General features: G+C 33.7%; 1 protein-coding gene across 2 annotated transcripts in view; it reads left to right on the top strand.

Annotated features, from left to right (window-relative positions):
* The window catches only part of LOC129802356 (uncharacterized), a 146,772-nt gene that overhangs the window by 62,520 nt on the left and 61,905 nt on the right, over positions 1 to 22,347 (top strand). For both annotated transcript variants that reach the window (XM_055848098.1, XM_055848097.1), the window contains exon 2: positions 21,049 to 21,175. The gene's annotated coding sequence lies outside the window, so the exon portion shown is untranslated. The remainder of the gene's footprint in view (positions 1 to 21,048; positions 21,176 to 22,347) is intronic.

Below are 22,347 nucleotides of genomic sequence, written 5' to 3'. Positions count from 1 at the left end.
TGTCTGACGGTGACTTTCATTTGGAATTTTTTTTGGCCATTTTATTTTGGTCCATAGTGTCTGAGAAACTGCTCCATATGGATTGCGTGTGATGATTAATTGAATTTTTGACTAGTAGATTTTCACCAAGAATATGTCTCCTTGAATAATCTGTCAGAAAATATGGGTTGGTAACCGGTAGGAAATTGAAGAGTGCAATAGGGAAGCCGTTATGCTATGTGGAATACGGGTGCAGCTGATTTCTTGTCAACCCATTTGCTCTTCAGATCCATTCCGGTACGCCTTTGAAGATTTCCGATCTTCAATCAAAATTGGAAAGTTCTTCGCCCATTGTAATCTCTAATCGTTCCTGAAGAATATCATTCAAATTTTATTGCATCATTTACATGCTGAAGCTCTTTCTCTTTAACTTTAGACACTTTTAGGAGAAAGGTTGAAGCTCAGGCAAAAAATCATACATCAGAAGCAATTTGACGGCAAATTGCCACCAAAATCGTGTGTCGCATTTTATAGCTCGAACTCTAAAGAGAAGAGGAATTGATATTGTTCCTGAGTATTAAGAAATTTTTCGAGGGATTATAATTTAGGCAAAATTTTGAAAAAATAGTGATTTAAGAAAATTAGGGGGACTGAGGCAAAAATAGCTGGGAGCTAAATCAGAAAATCAGTGAGAGATTCGAGATTGTTTTAATAGGAACATTGATAAGCATTTCTAAGTATGAAAACAATAACACAGGCACAACATCCCATAACAAAACTAGGCTCTCGTAAGTAGGATTAAAAATGCATTATTATTTTTTTTTTATTATACATGGGTAGGGCTGTAAATACCATTTTCCGTGGTATCAAGTGCAGTGAAGCTCTCTTGATGCTCTTCGAATACCTTTACTGCCAGAAAAATTCCCGATGACCTAAAGAGGATTTAAAATCAGGAGACTTGCATAATAGAGCGAGTATTCTATCACTTGACCGCATGGTAGCCTAGGCAACCTCTAAAATATTAGATGAGTTCATATATTCTGTCAGTAGAAGAGGTCGAAAGTTTGGAGTGGTATATCTCAGCTCCTGATGAACATAATTGGAAGGGTGAACTATTGTTGGAAAGCTTGGTTCTTTAGCTTTTAGAATCTGGTATACTTAATCTGCTATGGATAAACCATGGTCATCCAGAACCATTTATGTCGAAGAAGACACTTTTTGCAACGTCTTTTTTGACCATCCACTGCTGGGACCAGGAGTGACCCATAATTCTCGCACTTGGACTGTTCGTTAGAGGAACTCAAAGGATATAATTCGTAAAAGAAACTTTTTTTTTGGACATCTTACTTTTTTTTATTCATCGACTTTTGCAAGAATTTTGAAGTGTTAAACGCAAGGAAAAAGTTACTGAAATCCTAAAAGAGTGGTTTCTGGAGGGGAAGGATAGACGTGGGAATGAAATTTATGTGATATTTGGATTCCTTGGATCAACTTATGGGGGAGTACTTAGAACAGTCCAAGTCGATATCTTCATTAGTTTGTCCAGAAAATGAGATAGAAGGATTTCTGTCATTTTTTTCTATGCGTGTAAAATGTTAAAATTCTTGTAAAAGTCGATGAATAAAAAAAAGTAAGATGTCAGAAACAAAAGTTTCTTCAACAAATTGTACCATTTGAGTTCCTCTAACGAACAGTCCATGTGCGAGAAAAGTGGGTCATTCCGGGTTCCAGAAGTAGATGGCCAAAAAAGACGTTGCAAAATGTGTTTTCTTCAACATAAATGGTTCTGGATGACCATGGTTTATTCATAGCAGATTAAGTATACCAGATTCTAAAAGTTTATGAACCAAGCTTTCCAACAATAGTTCACTCATCCAAATATGTTCATCAGGAGCTGAGATATACCACTCCAAACTTTCGACCTCTTCTACTGACAGAATATATGAACTCATCCAATATATCAAAGAATCGCACGAAACGTTTTCGAGAAATCTCAAATACATGGTTTTGAAGAAGTAAGGAAAATAAAAGACATGTTAACGGTCCTTGGGTCGACTTATAGGGGTCAACTAAAAGTCCGAACCGTCTATCTCTAACCGTTTAGTCTCTAGAACTATATTATGGCCGGACGAACAAACAGCGTGACATTTCTGTCCGTCGAAACTTCGTATTTCTAAAATTCTACTAAAATATGACTCGGTAGAAGGCGAGGTACTTCTCTCTGTGTGGAATTCTAGCAGTAATATCAACTTATAGATGGCACAATCGAACTTTATTGCCATCTTGAAACTTTTATTATTCCTTACTTGTAACTCTGAAATGCGAAATTGTTGTAACGCGTGTCTCTTACTCTTAATGTGTTGCTCGCGGCATTACAACCCGAGAGAGAACTTTTCCACCGTTTTGCTCTGGAGGTTGGTTACCAACGCTAAGACGGCGATGGACACTTGTTGCTTCTCTTCACATTCCTTTACTACCACACTATGATTTTAAGAGATTTGTATCACAAAAGTCAAATAAATGCTACATATATTCAATGACTATGCAGACTATACAATAAATCAATCTTATAAGACTCGTATCAAGGTTGGATCATTGTTTTTTTTTTAATTTACATAGAAGTAATATCGGACCTCTTGATAATTTAAAATGTTTTTGTCATTACGGTTTCACGAGTGCGATATAACCATTCACGTCACCAACTCGAAATTCAGTACAAAATTTCGGATAAATTTTCTACTACGCAATTTTATCTATAAATTTTAACGAAACCCTTAAAATCTTTACAACAAATATACCCATATAAATAATTCTGGATATCAAAATTATTCCTGTTCTAGAATAATTCATGATCTTATTTAAAATTTATTGGTTATAGATCTCTAAATTTTTAACATGTTCACAATTTTATCAGTTCGCACATTCAGCAAAGCTCCTCAGCCTTTGTTTTTCATTTTCTGCATAAAAATTCGGATGTATAATGTGGTGAAAAAAAAGCTTAACACGAAGGTGCGGTATGTCCGTGAGATTGAGGAAGGTAATCACATTTTCCTTCTATTTACAAATTCATGTAGTGCAAAAGTGAAGAGGTAAAAAGTGAAATTGGTAATTTCTTCACTCCTTTCTCGATTGTTCAATAAATTATCAAAGTGAAAAAGTCTCTCAAAGTGCACAAGCGTTGTACAAAGCTTTTGACCTTTGTTGTTGCACAACAAGAACGGTCGCCACTCTCTCTCGATGGTGTTTTTCCTCATAAAACAAACACTTCTTCGGCTCGCCATTTCATTATTAGGTGAAGAGTAAATCATGTTGATGAAAATGAGAGTAATACCACATAATGTTTCAAAAGAGGCTTCTGCTGCTGTTGCATACAATCACTCTATGAGGCTTCAAGAAGTGGATTTCACTTCTGAGATTTATCAAAAAGAGCGAAAGGAGGCATATCCCCAAATAAGACTCTAGAGATCATAGATAGTGGTGTTGAGAGAAATTAAAAGCTCTTTAATACGTACCTTTTGCACATGAATACACTGCAAAAAATTTCTTTATATACAAATAACCTATATAAGTTTAGGAATTGAGGATTCTCTGTATCACAAATCGTTTAAAAATAAATAGTATGAATTATCTAATTTCTTTAAAGCAATGTATTTAAGAACAGTTTTTATACTACGTTTTTAGTTATCAATTTTTTATTAAAATTTGAAAGACAAAAGTAATTACTAAGCAAATCAATTCTAACAACCAATTAATAAATCAAGGGATAGTATGTTAAATTAAGAAATTTAGAGTACACACTGAATTAAGTGGTAGAGCGTAAAGTATGTCTCGCAAGTGTCTCAGGTTTGAATCTCTTTCAGGTGTATTAATTAATTCAATTAAATATGAAATTAATAACCCAATCCCTGGTAAATAAGAAGTAATACTATGAATAAAAATTTGCTTGCGGTAAAGCCTAGTTGCTGATTAACATGTCAATGTGTGATGATCTTCTGCATACTTTATTACAGCATCTGCATACTGCAATGCATCGCAATATGGCCATACTTTAGACATGTCTAGCACTCTTGAATTAATTTGATAATAAATAGTTTACTTTAAAGTTTGTGCTCTTTTTACTCAACAATTAACAATTTTTAAAGATTCCGCAATACAATTTTGTTTCAGAAAGTAAATAAAATATAGTTAATACTAATAGCAAATTATTAAACTCTACTAACCCTACAATTTCGAAGTTTATAATCCTAAAAATACAATACGGCAACAGAATTTGATGTGATTTTCTGGGATATTCGATATTCATCAGGATATGGGATCTCTCAAGGCTGAAGCTCAGTGATTAAAGCTCGGAACTAGATCCGAAAGCTCTGGAATAAACTGATGTGTTTTCTTTAAGATACCTAATTTCTCGACGAATTCCGGTAGCCATATCAGTACACTTAGATAATTTGGTAACGTTTACTAATATAATTTTTCAGTGTACTATGAAGTGAAACCTTAAAAATTGCACTCAATTTCACTGGTCGACCAGTCTTCGGTGTTGTTGTGACTCTGTTGACAAGGTGATAAAACACACCTGACGAGGGAAATTTCTCGAGTAGATCATGAGAGATTTATTGAGTTCAACTTTATGATCTTGCAATGATTCTTTTTACTCTTTTTCCCATATGGTGTTGAAATCTACCAGAGATCACTCGACACCTTTCAAGCGGTCTTTTGGGTTGATTTGTTGATTTAAAATGTAACATTTCATTAAGAGTTTCCTTTCTGAAGACATTAATGCCCACAAAAGATATAAAAGTTTTTGTCAATAGAATACACAAAGAGCTAACTTTCCTAAAAAGAAACTAAACTAAAAAAAAAATATATAAAATAAAACGTCCCAATTTTTCTTTTTAGAAAATAAACCGCCTTCATTGCATGTACCTTTCATTTAAATCAACCGCCACATCTGATCATATAACATATCATTCTTGGAAAAAAAATGCAACTTTCAAATGATGGTTTATGAACTAACTCTTACTTATGAAAACAACATCGAACATGAACGATGTTCAGGTTAAAACTAAAACTTATGATTATCGATGTAATTTATTCTCAATTAACAATCACGAATTTGTTAACAAAATGTTAACAAACTTCTTATTCATACCAAAAGAGTAATTAAGTCTTCAATTAAGTTACAATGCGTGTTTCGATTTTGTTTGATTTAATGCCAGAATAAACCATCAAATTGCTTTACTTTTCCACAGAAGCTCTCCTGTGTTTTTTTTTCGTGCAACTATACTTCATAGCTCCAAGCTGCGGTTGCAGAAGTCTTTCATCTGAAAACACCATCTATATCTTATCGGTTATAAGAAACTCCCGCCGAAAGACAATCAATTGCTCTTCAAGTGTTACGTATTATGCTCACTTTGTGGTAGCATTCTCCGGCGTATTTGCGTGATTTTTTGCCACCGTAAGATTAAATAACTGTCTCGTGGTGTAAAAATGTGAATTTCTGCCAAAGATAAAAACATTCTTTGACGCTCCCAATGAAAGTTTTGAATGCCTATAAAAACCAGAAAGCAGAAACAGGCAAAGTCCAAAGTGGAATACTTTGAGAGCTTTTTTTGCTGGGATTAACAGCACTGTAATGTTTTTTGTTAGGGGATACTCGCAGATAAGTTTAACTGATTTTCAATAATTTGTAATGCCCTTAAGGTTTGAATTAAAAAAGAACTTTCTTTGTTTCTTGCATTGTAAAGATATATTCGAAACCGTAAACTGTTTCGATATTCTTCGAAGTTTTAAATATGGATTCTTGGATTAGTGGTTTGAGCACTGGTATTTAGTCTTCGAATATTCGATATTACTGAAAGCACCCGATTATCTTTTTATACAACCGAACATGGGATATACTATCCCGAAATGCCTTTGTGCAATTAATATTATATAGATTCAGTTCATATTCATATCAATTAGAATTATCAAAAATATCGAAATACTCAAAAAATACAGTAATTGAATCTTTAAAAACGAATAACTATGTATATTTCAGTAGAGAAATACGCGAACGTCACTTTAGACTTCTTATTTATTTTCGAATAGCGAGTAGAATAGCATTGTAATCTCGGACAAATCCTTACGAATATTTGTAAAATGATGTATGTGGTAGTAAACACGTAAAAAAGATCTTACACTGGACTTTCGTTCGTATTTGAAAATCTGCTGACTTAAAATTTCGAATCTGTTTTCGATTCGAAAAAAAACTCAAGATTTAATAATCAAAAAAATTGCTAGATTTTAAAATGACAACATCACATGATCTAAGGATTTTTAAAAATAATAAATATTCTACTTGATCAAGGTTAAATATTCAAAACGCAATTTCGAATATCTGGTCAATGCCGAACGATGGCAAATTCGAACGACAGACGCGACGGTTGAATTCAAAATGTCAATTTTGGAGTTAGGCTAAAAAAATCGTGTTCTGGATGATCGAAAATAATAGTTCTTCTGTGATGATTTTTGAATATCTACATGATCTACATACATACATTATGATCGTATATAAAAAGAAAAGGAAGTACGTCACCCCCAAGTCTTGTGAAAAGTACAGGGTATAATGTTCAAAGTTCCAATTTAATCTCAAATAAAATCTATTAGTTTTGAAAATATCGTTCGAATTTAGAAGACTCTACTGTTATAGGTGACAAGCAATATCTACTCTTAAATCTAATATACTTAGGAGGTGACCTGCTTATGCAATCGACTGGTGTGGGCTCCAGACTGTCGCGAGCTCTCCGCAATATGTCCTATCACTTGTGCGACTCAATACGAACTCACGTCCGTACTCACTGGTAAAAATGAATGGATCACCAGGGATCATTTCAAAAGAATCATGGCCTAAAAGGTTCATTTTCATCAAATCACTTGAATTGAATTGATTCTTCTTTAATGAATCACTTCAGTGATCCAAGTAAAGGATCACATTCAATGATACATTGAAAGGTTCCTCGAATCGATCATTTCAGAAAGATCGATGTTCAAGAATATTTTTCTGCCAAATAATAAAAGGAAAACAGCGAAAATGAGTTTTTAGGTTTAAAGGAATAATATAACAAGGCAGAATGAGACATTTTTGAGACAACTATTTTCAATCTTCAGGATATTACGCCAAAAAATATAGAAAATATGGGATACATTCAAATGGATCAAATTGAACATTTCAATTGGATCACTATTGCGATTATTTTCCATGAATTTCATTACTAAATAAAACCATTAAAACAGTAAAAAATGTGTTTGCTGTATTTGCTCATATAAGGGGAACGTGTCTAAACTAAAAAATTGATAGCTTTAAAATTTTAACCGTGATATTTCAGCGATTGAAAATTTGGTACGATATGTCAAAAGTGATACATTTGAATGGATCACTTGGATAATCACGCCACTTTTAGTGACGTCAGTGACAGTCACTGACACTCGCTGAGCGCATAAATAAACGGGGTGCGCTTGTCGTGGAATTTGTGTCCTTTTAGATATTTAGTGGCGCTTTTCTACAAATTATAATGTTATAGGTTAAAAAGGATTAAGTTTGGAGACTTGTGAAAACGTGAAAAATTTGCCAAAAGTGAGTAAAAAAAAGCGAAAATTAAAATAATCGCCAGTTGCACGGATTTGTACAATTCCAAGTAATTTTGTCGGTGTTCCAACCCCGGAAAGAGAGAACTTTCTGTTGATCAAATAGTGAAAAAAAAATCCTTAGATTTTCATTGTGTAAAAAGTGTTTTTTGCTCTACGTTCAAGCTTCGGAACATTTAGAAGCGCATATCTGGAAATATTTCAGATCAGATATATATGTTTTTCTTTTAATTTGTTTTGAAGGGCAAATGCATTACATTTAAAAAAGATTAAAAAGTCATCATTTCAAAAGTTCCATTTGATCAATTTTAGTGTATCATTCACTGATCCATTGAAAAGCTCCTCAAAGTGAAACATTCAAAGCATCAAAATTTGATTCTTTTGCAATGGATCAAAATGATCTTTCAAAAAAGGATCGAAATGAAACATTTGAAATGATGGATCATATTTGATTCACCAAAAGGATCGCGAATGAATCAAAATGATCCACCTTTTTTTACCAGTGCTCACTGAGATCGTACGATCGACTAAACTAATACAGTCGTCTCCATCGTCACCAGAGGCGCTGGCCTAGAAGGGAGACATTGCGTCTCGAACATTTAGGGTTGCCTTAGTAGAGTATTTATTGCTATAAGGCGGGAAATTTAAGTTCTACACTGTACATGAAATTTAAAGTATTCAGCTTCGAAAGATTTTCGAAATTCCCGAAATCCAGAAATTGCAAAATTATTACTTTACAGCTGAATGTTGAATCGAAGTATAATGATAATTCGAGGATGATCCACCGTTTTCTAATGTTTGAACGAGAAATAGAATAAATTTAAACACTGGATTAACCTTTATGCCAAAAATTAGACCCCCGATTTCGGAGGTATAATTTTTGGCTTAAAGATGGAATAAATCTGTCCACATCCTATCCGTAAATTCTTCTCTGAAATACTGTTAAATGATACCAAATTGATATCATCTGCACTTTAGTGGATTTAATGAAAAGAAATAAGGCTTTCAATCTATTTACAGCTTCTTAAAAAGCCAATTTTGCCTGAAATAAAAAGAAACATCCACCATATGCAACTTCAATGAGTCGCCACTGAAACAAAACTAAACATTGACGAATTGACATTTTCTGGCATGCCAGAAAAGCCAAAATATGGGGTTGCCGTATGACAAAAACAGCTTACGCCAAAGCACTATTCCACGTTTCTGCATACGAAAAAATATTTAAACCTAGCTTAATTTTAACTCTAGATTAACGCTAATCTGAGGTTCAACTGAAGTTATTCTTCGTTTCAACATTCAGCTGTTAATGTTTAAAAATTGTCTTTAATTAGCGAGTAGCCCTTTAGCTTTAGGCTCCGTATCCTCTTCTTTCATCACAAATAAGAGATTGGAAGTTAGTTTGTCAAGAGCTAAAACTCATTTAAGTGCTTTTGGGGTTAAATTACGCTGGGATTATAAAGTTCTTTTGGGCGTGAAACTGAACGGCCTCCATGAAGGAACGTTATCAGAAATGTAAATCCGCCGTTTCGGAGGAATTTTGATTAATCCAGCCTGGGAGAATTTTGAATGTCAATGCGAGGTGAAGGATCAGAGAATTCGGCGATGTCGGTGCATTTGACAAGGGGAATCGTGATCTTGCGATCAGTTTCCACTTTGTCACACCTGAGTTGAGATTTATGACGAAAGCAGAGCGAAAAAGAAGCCCAGCAGTGGCACTCAAAACATTTTAATTGATAAAATATTTAAATCTCAATTTAATACGATTCGCAAGCATTAGCACCTCTCATGTCTGTTTCGGATGGCATGATGATGCGATGATTCCGCGAAGACATCGTCATCACACCGTTATTTTGTGGTTCCATTGTATGGGAGTTCCCCTGGGATAAAAAAAAGCTCAAGTGTTGCCAGCAAAAAAGTCAAGCATTAATAAGGTTGTATTGTGAATAACAGAGAAGATTCTTATTGACTCACAGGTATATTTCCGTATTCTTTCACAACAATCTAATATCAATGACCGAATCGCGAGAAAAAGAAGGTGCCTAATTAATCTAATCATGACACTTTTTTTTCCTCCGCCCGAATGGCAATTTTATTGTTATGGAACATCCATCTGGGTATTCGAGCAATTACACCATCGTCAAGAACGGCTCAAAGAACTGTGACTTGGAAATTAGGTCTAATCATAAATTCCATCGTCGGACTGCATTAATATCAAACTTCACCGATATCCATATTTAGAAGTTCACTCTCGAACTGGTTGGATAAGTCTTTTTAGTCCAACATGTCACCTGTTTCCTTGATTCTTGTTTGCACGCAAAAAAAACGGCAAAAGCACGTCCAATATACCTGAAACCGTTGCTTTCGATCATCATTTTTCCAGCTCAATCTTCGGCAGATTTTTTGGTGGGTTTGCCAAAAGGAGTTCTGCTCAATTGGCTAAAAGGTTTTGGTCGTCACGGTTAATGCTTGGCATGTGCATTGTGTCTCACTGATGATTTTATCAATGTGCCGAAATATCATGGAGTGAGATTGATTATTCGGTTCCTTAATGGAAAAACCTGCAATTTCAGATAAGGCTTTTTTACGGATAATTTTGGCAAAGATCTCAAGTTGAAAGACAAGCTGTTGAGATCTTTGAAGCACTGTGAAATCGGTGAATTCTCCAGAGAGCATCAACTTGTGCACCGTTGAAAACGGAATACTGAAAGTTTTAATTCTTTTAGAAGATCATCTGTTTTCTAGAAGCGCATGTATCGACCATGAAGGTATCGTCATCCCAAAATAAAATGATTTATTTTTCAAAATATATCTCGTTTTTAACGAAATAATCGAACGTTGTTTTACACGAAAAAGCAAATAATTTGCAAAAAAAGAATTTTATTTTAGAGTGACGATCCAACCTTCATAGTCGATAGATTCATCACTTAACTTATACGGTAGCAATGATATTTATAAATAATTTAGCAGACTGATTATGATCGATAAGGGAAAGTGCGCTACATTCAGACGACTCAAGCTTCAAACAACTCAGGGGTGGAATGATAACTTTTCGACACTATCGAATCGATAGTGTCGATAAGTCTCTATCTGTGAGAATAAGTAAATGTCGATCTTTTCTGCATTATTGGGCCATTCATTGTGACAGTCTTAAAAGAATGAAACTGTTGATAAACGTTTATATTAGTTACAGGAAGTGCAGCCATCATTTAATTTTTTTAGAATCGATAGTCAATAGTATCGAAAATAAGTTATCATGTCACCCCAGGTTTTTCCTATGTTATTAATCAATTTGGCTCATGGCTCTTTTCAGGAAATTTGAGGCATTGAAATAGCTATTTAAATATCATAATGAGTCAAATTAATTAAAAACATATTGAAAAAAATTAGGTGTTCGTAGCTTGATTCGTCCCAAGGTAGGGGGAAGTGAGGCACCTTTGAAAGTGGTGCACCTTTGAAAATAGGATTTTTCTCCTATGTTTAACTAGAACTAAGCCGTATTATAATGTAATTTAGCTTCTCAATCTGTTTGTTGTGCAGCTAAATTATATCACGATAAAGCTTAATTTTATTTAAAAATAGGTGAAAAATCCTAATTTCAAAGCTGCCCCACTTTCAAAGGTGCCCCACTTACTCCTACCACGTTTTCCCCTACATTTCTTTTTTTGTCATTGAAAGAAAAATTTTCTGATCCTCCTTAAAAGGGTTAATGGATTTAAATATTTTAACCTTGAAACGAAACTCGCGTGTAACCAATTTTAATTATGATTTTTAACGACTAAAGTTTGTTGTGCATGTATCTTGCAGTTTGCAATTTTTGTGCCTGTAGCACAAAGTCACGGGACTTTTAATGGGTATTTTCATAAGAACACTGATTTGTACACAAATCGAACAACTAGTTCACCCCACGCATTCTACTAAAACTGACTGACCGCGAGACATTTGCCAGCGAAAATTTGCAATAAAACTTTCAATCTATATATTTGTTGGTTGAGTTTGGTGGTACGGAGAGACAAAACAGAAGTTCCGCCAGTCTGAGTGTCAGTGACCAGGCAGAGATGAGAATTATTTAATCTGTTTTTTTTTACATTGTTGGTACATCGACCCCATCCCTATAGAGGTTTGTCAACTCATGCTAAATATTGCACTCCTCGTGTCATTCGCAGTTTTTGAGCTGTATGCTCGAATTGGGCCTCCGTCAGGCTTCGATAATCCAAAAAGTTGGTGTGTTAGAAATCCACTTTGGTGCTACAGTTTGTTTACCAATTGCTGTAATTGCCCATGAGTAGCTGGCAAGTCGCCATTCTCGAGCAGTGATTGTGCAATTTGTTCTTAGCTTAGGCACAACCACCTTGGCAAACCACACGGCTGAGACACAATATATGTCTGATTAAGGAGAGAAATAAATTGAAGGTGGAGAGAGAGATAGTTGGAAAGAAAAGCAAAAAGAAAAAGATTTTTGAAGAAAAAAAAATTGCCAAGAAGCGTCACGAGGATGATGATGACTTTTAAATAGCGTCATGCTTTGCCATCGCACATGATGATGATGTTTAAATTTTATGCTTTATAATTTATGAAATTTAGAAAATAATTATATGATTTACTTGTCATCCTTTTGTCTGACTGCACCAAGATCATTCCTATGTCTTTCCAATTTCACACATTGTCTCACGGTGTTAAAGTTATTTTCCATCTTTCTTGCATGCCTCAAATCAGTGGAAAATTATTGCTAAATTCTGCCACAATCTTCATCGTATTATGTATACTGTCAATCCCCATGAAAGGCGAAAATATAATACCGCATCAACCAAAAAAAAAGCCACCATCGTAAAATCCCAACTCATCACTTGGTAAAAGAAAAACGGTTATTGGTAAAAATGTTGTAATGATGAAGTTGAAATAACTTGGCAAAGTCTTCCTGAATAAAATTAATATTGCCAGAGTGTTTTGTGTATATACTGTTCTCTCCCGAAGGCAAATCTCTGAAGGTCTCTGAACCATAAGATTATACCGAAATACTTTAATAATTAATAATTCCCTCCATCACGCGAAGGTGAAATACAAAATTGCCATTCACAACAAAATCTGCAATCTAATGCAAATACCCTCCCAATGTAGTGCAAGATGTTGTTCAACTAATCTCAGCCACAAATCGATTAGAGAATTTCAAAACCAAATGGATAAACTTTCTAGATCAAAACTCAGCTGATTTTGATGCAAATTACTATGTAAATATTGGTTTATACTGTAGAATCCTTGTGTACAGAATAAACCCTTCGATATCGAAAATTTGTTCGAATAAATTATTTGAAAATGCAACTTTCAAAAGCTTCTGCAAGTAATTCCTCTTAAGATTAGATTTATAAAAATAGTCTTTATTTAGCAGTCTCAAAAGTAATTGAGAAACATTTCTAGTGCACTGCTAGCAAAACATCCCAGAGAGAGGGACAAGATCTTTCCGGGATTTCTAGTTTGATTTTTTTCGAAAATTACCTACATTGACACTGACTGTGTACACATAACTGCCTCATTCACAACTAGATTGAAAATAAATCAAAAATCAATGACGAAAGCTAAAAATATTTTCCTTCTCGTTTTCTCCCATGATGGCTGAAATACTTCCTGTAGGGGAATTCTGTAACAGTATGACAATGTCATATGAGAAATTTTAAATTTTTTATATGGAAAATTCGGAAAAATTCATTGAAAATCAGATTCATATCAGTTACTAAGAGTTTCATATAGCTCCGTGTGATGATCATTCGGTACTCCTTGGCCTTTAATGTTGTCCTGTTCCCGAATTTATCACGAAAATTTGTCATATGACATTGCCATATCCTTACAGAATTGCCCTACTGATCGAATTTCGAAGTGTCTCGGGTGTAAGTCTGAGTAATTTTTTTTAATAGCTTTTGATTTTGATATTTCACAAATTTTCCCAACCTTGTGTGAAAATCTACTTATATTCGAAATTCGAAATTGAGCTTCATTTTATCAAGCAACAATTAGGGTAAGTGTACCAAATTTCGGCCAGATTGCAATTCCGGCCACATTTTTTGTTCCTCAAATTTTCAAGAATTTTTAGTTTTTGCATTCTCTAGAGATTATACAATGCAAAAAATAACGAAAAATATCGCTTCGACGAGCAAGATGATCTGAAAAAGATATTGGAAGAATTCCGGAAGGGCAAGGATCAATGAGAATGAAGGTGGCCGGAATAGGCCACCAATGCTATGTCCACATTTTTATTCGTTTTAAAATGTCTTAAGAATGATTTTAGAAAAAATAAAAACGATAAACTGTCTACAAGATTCCAAGCAACACTCCTTAAGAAGAATTAATTTAAAAAAAATCAACTTGCATTAAAAATAATACATTACAAACTTGATACTTTGGCGCTTGCATGCAACTATGCTGAAATTTGGCATACTTACCCTATATTTTGCAAAAAATACACTTTTTATCCAAGACACAATTGGAGAATAAAACTCCAGATGATACTGGATAATACTGGGGTGATTTCTTAATATATCCCGAAACAGGGACATGACATTTCCTATGTTTCCCATATGCTTCTAGCGCGCCGAAAAAACTTTTGAGTTTATTAGCTGTTTTCTGTCATTGTAGAATGAATTAGCAAAAAATGCTAATACAAGATAAAAGCCAATTTAATAACGAAGAGGCAACCGAAAACCCCAAATTGGCAACCTACGTAGCTTTGAAGATATCTCGTGAAATGTGTACGAAAACAGGAAAAAAATGACACTAAAACTGGTCACATTTTTAAGAGCTAATGTCACTCCCCTGTCCCGAAAAGGCCAAAATCCTGAAAGTCAAAATCTCGAATGTTCAAAATCCTGAAAGGGATGAAATTATATGAAGGATAATTTGAAGAATAATTTCCCAATACACAGAAAATTTTCCTTTGCCTTCAGAAAATGCGGGTGCAATCGTGGGAGTAAGAAGAATTAATTAATTTGAGAATTCGGCATTTTGGCTTTCGGGATTTTGACCGGGACCCATGGTAGTGATCAGACATGTAATTGAATAACACACCAAATTAAATTTAGTTCAGTCCAATTTTGAAACCGGAGGAGGTGGGATAGACTTATGCAAATCCTTTGAGAAAGAAAAAAAAGTTAATATTGGTTTTACGATTTTTTTCTGATCTAAAAGGTGTGCCGGAGACATTAGGATACGGGTTCCGGTCAAAATCCCAAAAGCCAAAATGCCGAATTCTCAAATTAATTAATTCCGGCACACCTTTTAGATCAGAAAAAATTCGTAAAACCAATATTAACGTTTCTTTCATTCTCAAAGGATTTGCATAAGTCTATCCCACCTCTTTCGGTTTCAAAATTGGACTGAACTAAATTTAATTTGGTGTGTTATTCAACCACATGTCTGATCACTACCATGTCTTATCTTTCAGGACCATTTTTATACATTAGAATTAAAGAAAAGTTTACGAACAGTAGGGGGTCAAAGTCACCGACTGAGGACAAAGTCACCCGTATCTATGGTACTTCGTGCGAAATTTTCTTTGAGTGTTCGAATTTCACTTTGAATTTTCGAACACTAACGAAATTTTGCCCAACGCCATTTACCTATCGGTCAAGAAACTTTAAAATAACATTTAAAAAGAGATGGAAAAGTGTCCAAGTAACCAAATCGGTTGAAAAATAGGCCCTCCAAAGTGGTTGAACTTTAATCTTCAATAATTGAAAATGCCGAATTTTCCGGACATAGGTATACTTGGACGAAATGTTCGCCTGAATTGCTTCTAAAACATATCCGAAAATCATTGAAAAAAGTTGGGCCAATTTTGATAAAAACCAAAAAAAAACATGGTTTTGAAAGGGTTAGAGGCGTTGAACGTCTAGAGATATTGTTTTTTATTAGAGGTTATCGAAGACTGAAAGTCGATATCTCATACCGTTTAGGCTCTAGAACGGTGACAGATTGAAAAAAAACGATTATATAACTGCCCTCTCTTTCAGTTCGAGCACTAAAATATGTCAAAAGAATTGAACATAGACTAAGAAGGGATGTCTGAGGGAACAAGGCATTTTCTGTTTAACAATGTCTTTAAAAATGATATATTAACTTTTTACGAATTCTTCGACCCAAATTTCTTTAACTAAAATTTCGAAGATCAAATATTTGCAAAGATAACGTGACTGCTTCATGCCATAAAATCTTTGGTGTTATATTTGGTGTAATAAAATAATTACGCAACGGTTAATGAATTTATGTACAAGAAATTTTTAACACACAACACTTGGGAACAAGCTAATGGAAAAAAAATTTGCACTCACCCAAAAGCTCATGCAAATATTCCAACTAATAAATACCTCATTCGGTATAACGATCACCAAATTTGTATGGTGTGTGATCAATTTGCACCGCTAATAAATTAATTACTATAGACGCACAGGTAAACCGCGAATTAGCTATGGCTTTCGCACGATGACCTTCTTTTTGTCCCTCCTAAACCACAAAACTTTACTCACTCCTGGGGGTCAATCAACTATTTGGAGTTTAAATGCCATTATTTAGTTCAATAGCAAAGAAAAGGAGGAGGATGGTGGTAGAGATTTCATATTCCTAATCATTTTCCAATCTGCATAACTTTTGGGTGAAATTCAATAGGTTTTGGAATCTAATTAACCTTTATTGGGTTCGGTGCAAGAAAAAAAAAATGGAGAAGCTCAGTAATGACTAGAAATAATTCAAACTCTTGTTTGAGTTCATGATCGAAGGAGAAAAGAGAAATAGTGAATAGTTTTTTTTTTTGTACTGTTTTGAGGATAGCAACAAAATCGCTGATTCAAGAAAATCATTATAGAAGTCTTGTAAATTTTTAACCTAATCGAATAGAACAAAGTGATAAAAAAGAGGTGTGCTGGAGGTGGTGGAAAAAAAAGGCAGAATATTATGCGAGGCAAAAACACACAAGAAGATCATTCTTACAGTAGCCGTAAAAATCTCTGGAAGCCATTCAAGAAGGTATAGAGAAGAGTGGTAATAATCGAAACGAGCCAGACAAAACGATCAAACAGCGAATAATGCTATTGAGCTGCGGAATTGGATTTCTTTTAAGACACTCTCTGCGTAGCCAATGATTATAATTTCCCTCTTCTTTCCACCTTCGATCTATTGGCTACTTGCCATTTCATCCCCATATCCTGAAAATTGTGCTAAGGTTGATTGCCTCAATTAAAGCTCATAATCCGGAAATGATTACGGACAAAAATGCGCCTGGGAGTGTTTGAAATTGCAAATAGCATCAATGTTTTTTTTTACATGGTTCTTTCTAAGGTCTCTCCCCAATCAATTGTCTTTCTCCACTAATAGTTCCATCTCCTGAATTTACAAATAATTTGATCATGAAGCTGCTTCATGATCTTGAATTGGGCGGAAGAGAATTCTCGTATAGATCATGATTGCAGAATCATGGTACAGGAGAATTGTGAAATTCCCAAATTTGTTTCATCGGTTTTCATATACATCAAGATTATGAGATCATCAGAAAATCCTCTGTAATTGGCGAGGAAGTAGAGTTATTTTATTTTATGGTCAAAGCACCAAAGATGATCATCAAATTTTGGTTTTTATGTAGAAATTACAGTTTGATGAAGTGATCTGTTGTACTGAAAATTTCACGAAAATGATCTAAAGATCGCCAAATCGACAAGAATGTACTCAGAGAAATAATTTTAAGAATTCCAGGCAAATTTGTTAATTAAAAAATCTTGAAGGTTAAAGATTATTATAAGTTAATATTACAAAATACTTTTGTTGATGTGCTAAACTGACTTGAATGCAAAGGTTTCCACTATTTTTTTCTGATGATAGGGACTTAGGAACAGCTTTGTAGATTGATTAGCATGGTGTCGATAACTTTATCGCTGTTTCGCTGTCCACTTCAATTGTTTACGTGTTACATTTTTCCAAAAATTGTACCCTTCTGTCAATCTTTACAAAGTTTTTGGCAATCTTCCCATTTTTTGCAAAGATCCTTCTGAGCTGCCGATCGTTTATAAAGAATGTAACGATTTTTCGATATTTTACGAAAATCTTCCTGGACTTTTATGTGGATCTTTCTCATAAAATGCTCTGCCGATCGCTGTAAAACTTTTGCAGACGTAACGATCTTTACAGAGATAAATCCCATTAATCGGTCTTTTGCAAAGACGGTGCTAAGGTAACAATATATTAAAAGGTTCGTATCGATCTCCAAATTTTTAAAACCAAAATACCGCTAATTTTTCGATTATCCGTTCATAGTTCATTCAAGTGTCGATATTTCGATTTTGCGCAAAGATCGTGCAGAGATTATGCCCATCTGACAATATTTTACGAAAATCGATCTTAATATATCTATATTTTGTAGAAATTCTTCTGTGAATCTCTGCAAAATCATACCTATATGACGATCTATACAGAGATCGTTGCGATCATCAGATCTTTTACGATCAAGAATTGAAACCCAGTGTCAATTTATCGTTTTTGCATTGAGATCTGACTATCTGTAGATATTTTACGCAAATCGTTCTCATCTGATCTGTTACTTTCTGCAAATACCAGACCATATTATGTTGATCTGCTAATCTTTTTGCAAACATAGTATCGATTTATCGATATTTGACACTAAATCGGGTTCATTTGTCGATTTTCCAGTTACTCCGATATTTATTGCTCAGTACATTTAAAACTTAACATAATTTATTGTAATCATAGTCCCAATAATTGATGAGAAATTTAACCATTGAAGATCACTGATCTTCTAGCAATAAATGTGATCCGTTTGGAAGCAATATTTCGAATATCACCTGCGATCGCGGGCTATTTTGAGTATGGGAATGAAAAAAAAATCACTAGATATTTATATTGCATTGCAAAATAAATTCCAGCAATATTTTCTCACTTTATATTTCCTGATTTTGCAATCCAGAGTCAAGATCATGGTCGGGGTATATAGAGGCATGTGAATTGAGAAAGATCTATAGCAAGGTATTCTATCATAACACAGTGGATAAAGACGAGTGAATGAGAGACGAGGCGACGTATAAATGGTGGGAAAATGGGATTTTATTTATTTAATGCAGAAGGGAAACACTATCGTGGTGCGATATAAACGATCTGGAGAAAATTTATGGCTCGATAGTGCAATAGCATTTGACATTTTCACGATGCAATCATAAAAGGTGTATAAAGTGTTACATGAATTAGATATTATTTGTGCTTTTTTTTCTTGTTCTTCTTGTATGGTAGGGAGATCAAAGACATGAGACACACTCTAAAATCCCATACGCAATGCACAATATATCACCACTGACACTTTATGGGCTTTTCTGTGGAAATTACGCACAATGAGTGATGGGTTGGTGATCCTCCTAAAGACTAAGTGATAATACACCTTTACTGAGGTGCCCGATGAGTGATTCAAAGGGGTAAATAAACTATATGCAAGTAAATAACAAAAAATAAAGAAAATAATAAGAAAGATTGACTGTATTTACTCTTCTTTCGAAAAGACAAAGCTACTCCAAAGCCAAGTCAAACCTATTCAAAAATTGACCGAAAGTTTCAAGAGAAAGTTGACATATTCGCCGCGTTAGCACTAGCCGTTTTCGAATTTTCGATATTCGGGAATTTTCGTGTTGTTTTGTGGAATATCAGGATGACAAAACGTTTGAATTAAATTTTATTAAACTAAACGTTTCATGAACTTTTTCACTTTTTTTGCAAATTGTCGTTTTAAATTTTCGAACTTCCAATGGGTTTTTAGACAGGTTCTCTTTCATATACCTTTGAATCGACACAGTATGAACCTAAACCGGAGAGAGCTCTCAAATACGAAAAGTTATTTATGAACATAAGAATAATCTGTTGATAATTTCAGTATTTCTTACTAGTCCAAAACATCCGTACATCAACCAGAAAATACATGAACCAACTTAGTACATTTCATGGATCTATGGACAGAGTTTCGAACGATTTTGGAATTTCGAATGATTTTTCATAAATGATATTTTTTGTATACTTCCAATATATTTTAACAAATTTTGGTAATATTTCTATATTAATTTGAAGAATTATTGGTTTTTATTGGTTATATTGGTTTATTTTGGAGGAAATTGGTTTTTTAACCCTTTAAGGACGATTGAAACACCGGTGTCCCACAAAGAAAATAATTTTCCTGACTACCCAAAGTTCTTTTTTTCTTATGTCTGTACATAATTGTAAAGTAAAAGGTTGAAAGAATCTAGAATTTTTTTGCAAGTCTTTAGTTATTTGCTATGTAGTAAATATTTAAGCTCAAAAATGGCGAATTTTTAAATTCTCAAATTCGTAGCTGATTTTATTTATTTTTTATACTTCCAAATTTTTTTAACAAAACCCTTTTGGCAATAAAAACTACAATACTCATACGTAATATTTTTCATTAAAGCGAAAAATATTATTCATTGGCATTGTCAGAAAAACTACTTAAATTTTTGGGCTATTTTTGTCCCTATTGTTCATAGAGGCACAAAATACACCGAATCAGATTCTGTTGGGCTTTCCAAGGTTAGATGTAAGACTTATCATTGATTATGTTTTCCAGTTTAATTTTTATTGTTGATTTTCAGTCCGTAAAAAGTGTCTCGTCGTTAAAGGGTTAATTTGAAATTTGAATCTTTAACGATTTTGTCATTTCTTTTAATGGTAAGACGAGGAACTTTTATTAAAAGTTTTTCTTCTTAACTGCACTGTAAAAACAAACCATCAGAAATACGTCAACGATTTCCTCTTGGCACAATCCACCGCTAAGAAATGGTCATTAAAATAGAAAGTGATTCGCAAAAGGGAAGAATAATTAAATTATATTTCATCGTGATACGTTGCATTTTATATTCTCAAGATGTTTTTCTTCCATTTCATCCATGGGGAACATCTAGCACTCTTCTTGTTTTATAGACTAGAAAAAAAAGAAGAAAAACAGAGAATGAATGTAATGATAATTTTATCCGGTTTCCTATTAAGCACGATCTCAATTCTTAACGATAGTGCATCAATATACCGCAAGAGCGTGAAAATCACAATGTTACAACCCATATAAAATCAGAGGTTTGTGTGTGATTCTCTTATTAATTTACCACAATTGCATTTATCTTGCCATCCCAGGTTTGACTGGCTGCAAGAACCCATTGGAGGCAATCCTTGGCATCTAACAATTACTGTATATTGCTATTATTTAATATTGGCAGTTTGTTGTGAATATGGGAAGAAGGAGGGGGATAAGAATAAAAAATGACGAGCAATTAGATAATTGAATGATTATGTAAAATAATATATTTATTATATTTAATTTTATTTCATACCACTTTATGCCATCTTATACCTTTTCTTGGGCTAGATATGCCTCATTTTTCTCATCATGTACCTTCTTCTTTGCAGACATTCACCGGCTAATGGCTAAATATCCATGTTCAGCACACAACTGATGAGTTTACTGTGGATGAGTGGAGTAAATCAGACCATATTGGTGGACTCTCAGCATCTCCCAACGCTCTTCCATTAAAGTGTAAGTAATTCGAAACTTAAAAACATCCATAACAAAAAAGGCCTTAAGAGATATTCTCATTCGATCTCCAAGTTCTTATATACAATTGTTATGTGAAACTTAGTTGAAGGAGGATTACCACTGATGTGCTTAAACTGCTGTTGATAAGAAAATTATTCGAATAGATTTAACCTAAATTGTTAAGTTACCTCAATTCTTAAAGAGATTAGATGGATTTAGCAGACGGGAGATGCCTAAGAAACATTTTCTTCTGTTTTCTTTTAGAACTCTCTAATTGCAACATTATAGAACCATTTAATGCCTGATTGTTTAATTCCTGAATAAGTTTGGATATTAAAAATTTATAAAAATATTAAAGAAATGTTATGATTAGGTAGACTCCTGCATTGTGAATTCAGGATGAATATATTTGGAAAAATTTGAAAAGTAAAAAAGTTTTATTGCCACAACCCCCAAACACGGGGTAGCATCGAACACTGCGATTTTTTAATCAGATATTCGATTTCTAAGGACAAGACCTATAGGAATTTATAGGCACTATAGAGATGCTTGTCTACTGAAGAAATGGTTGAGATAGTTCAAGTAATTAAAAAATAAAAATTAGTGTTTGGTGCTACCCCGTGTTTGGTGGTACCCCAGTTTCCCCTGTATAGAATAACTCACTTCCGAGAACATACTACAACAGTTATAAGTTGTCGTAAATTCCTATAAAACCGTACGCAAGCGATAACTTATAGAATAAGATAACCTCAAAGTAAATATACAATTTTTAAATAAATTGTCTGTATAACTTCTTAATTAGAAAAGAAATACTCATATTAAAAACGTCTTGAAGTGTTGGCATGTGTCCTATATAAGCTTAAAAGATCAATTTACAAGATTTTATATAACAAAAATGAATAATTACTTAAAAATTTGCATGAAATTTTAAAAATTGGCTCAAAATTGAATTTAAACTCTGATAATCAAAATTCGTAAAATTTTGCATGGATTTCATTAGACTAATTCGGATTTCAGTTTAAAAAGAACAAAATAATCAATACTTTTATCTAAATTATTTATTCATTTGCCATTTGACAAACTTCTAACAAACCTTTACAAATGATCTATAATAAGGAATATTTTCATATACATCAATTAGATAAACGTTTAACATAATATTTTTTTCATTA

This window comes from Phlebotomus papatasi, chromosome 2 (genome assembly GCF_024763615.1).
Source record: "Phlebotomus papatasi isolate M1 chromosome 2, Ppap_2.1, whole genome shotgun sequence".
Lineage (NCBI taxonomy): Eukaryota > Metazoa > Arthropoda > Insecta > Diptera > Psychodidae > Phlebotomus > Phlebotomus papatasi.
The sequence above is the reverse complement of the archived record's forward strand: the minus strand, read 5'-3'. Positions and strand labels throughout refer to the sequence as shown.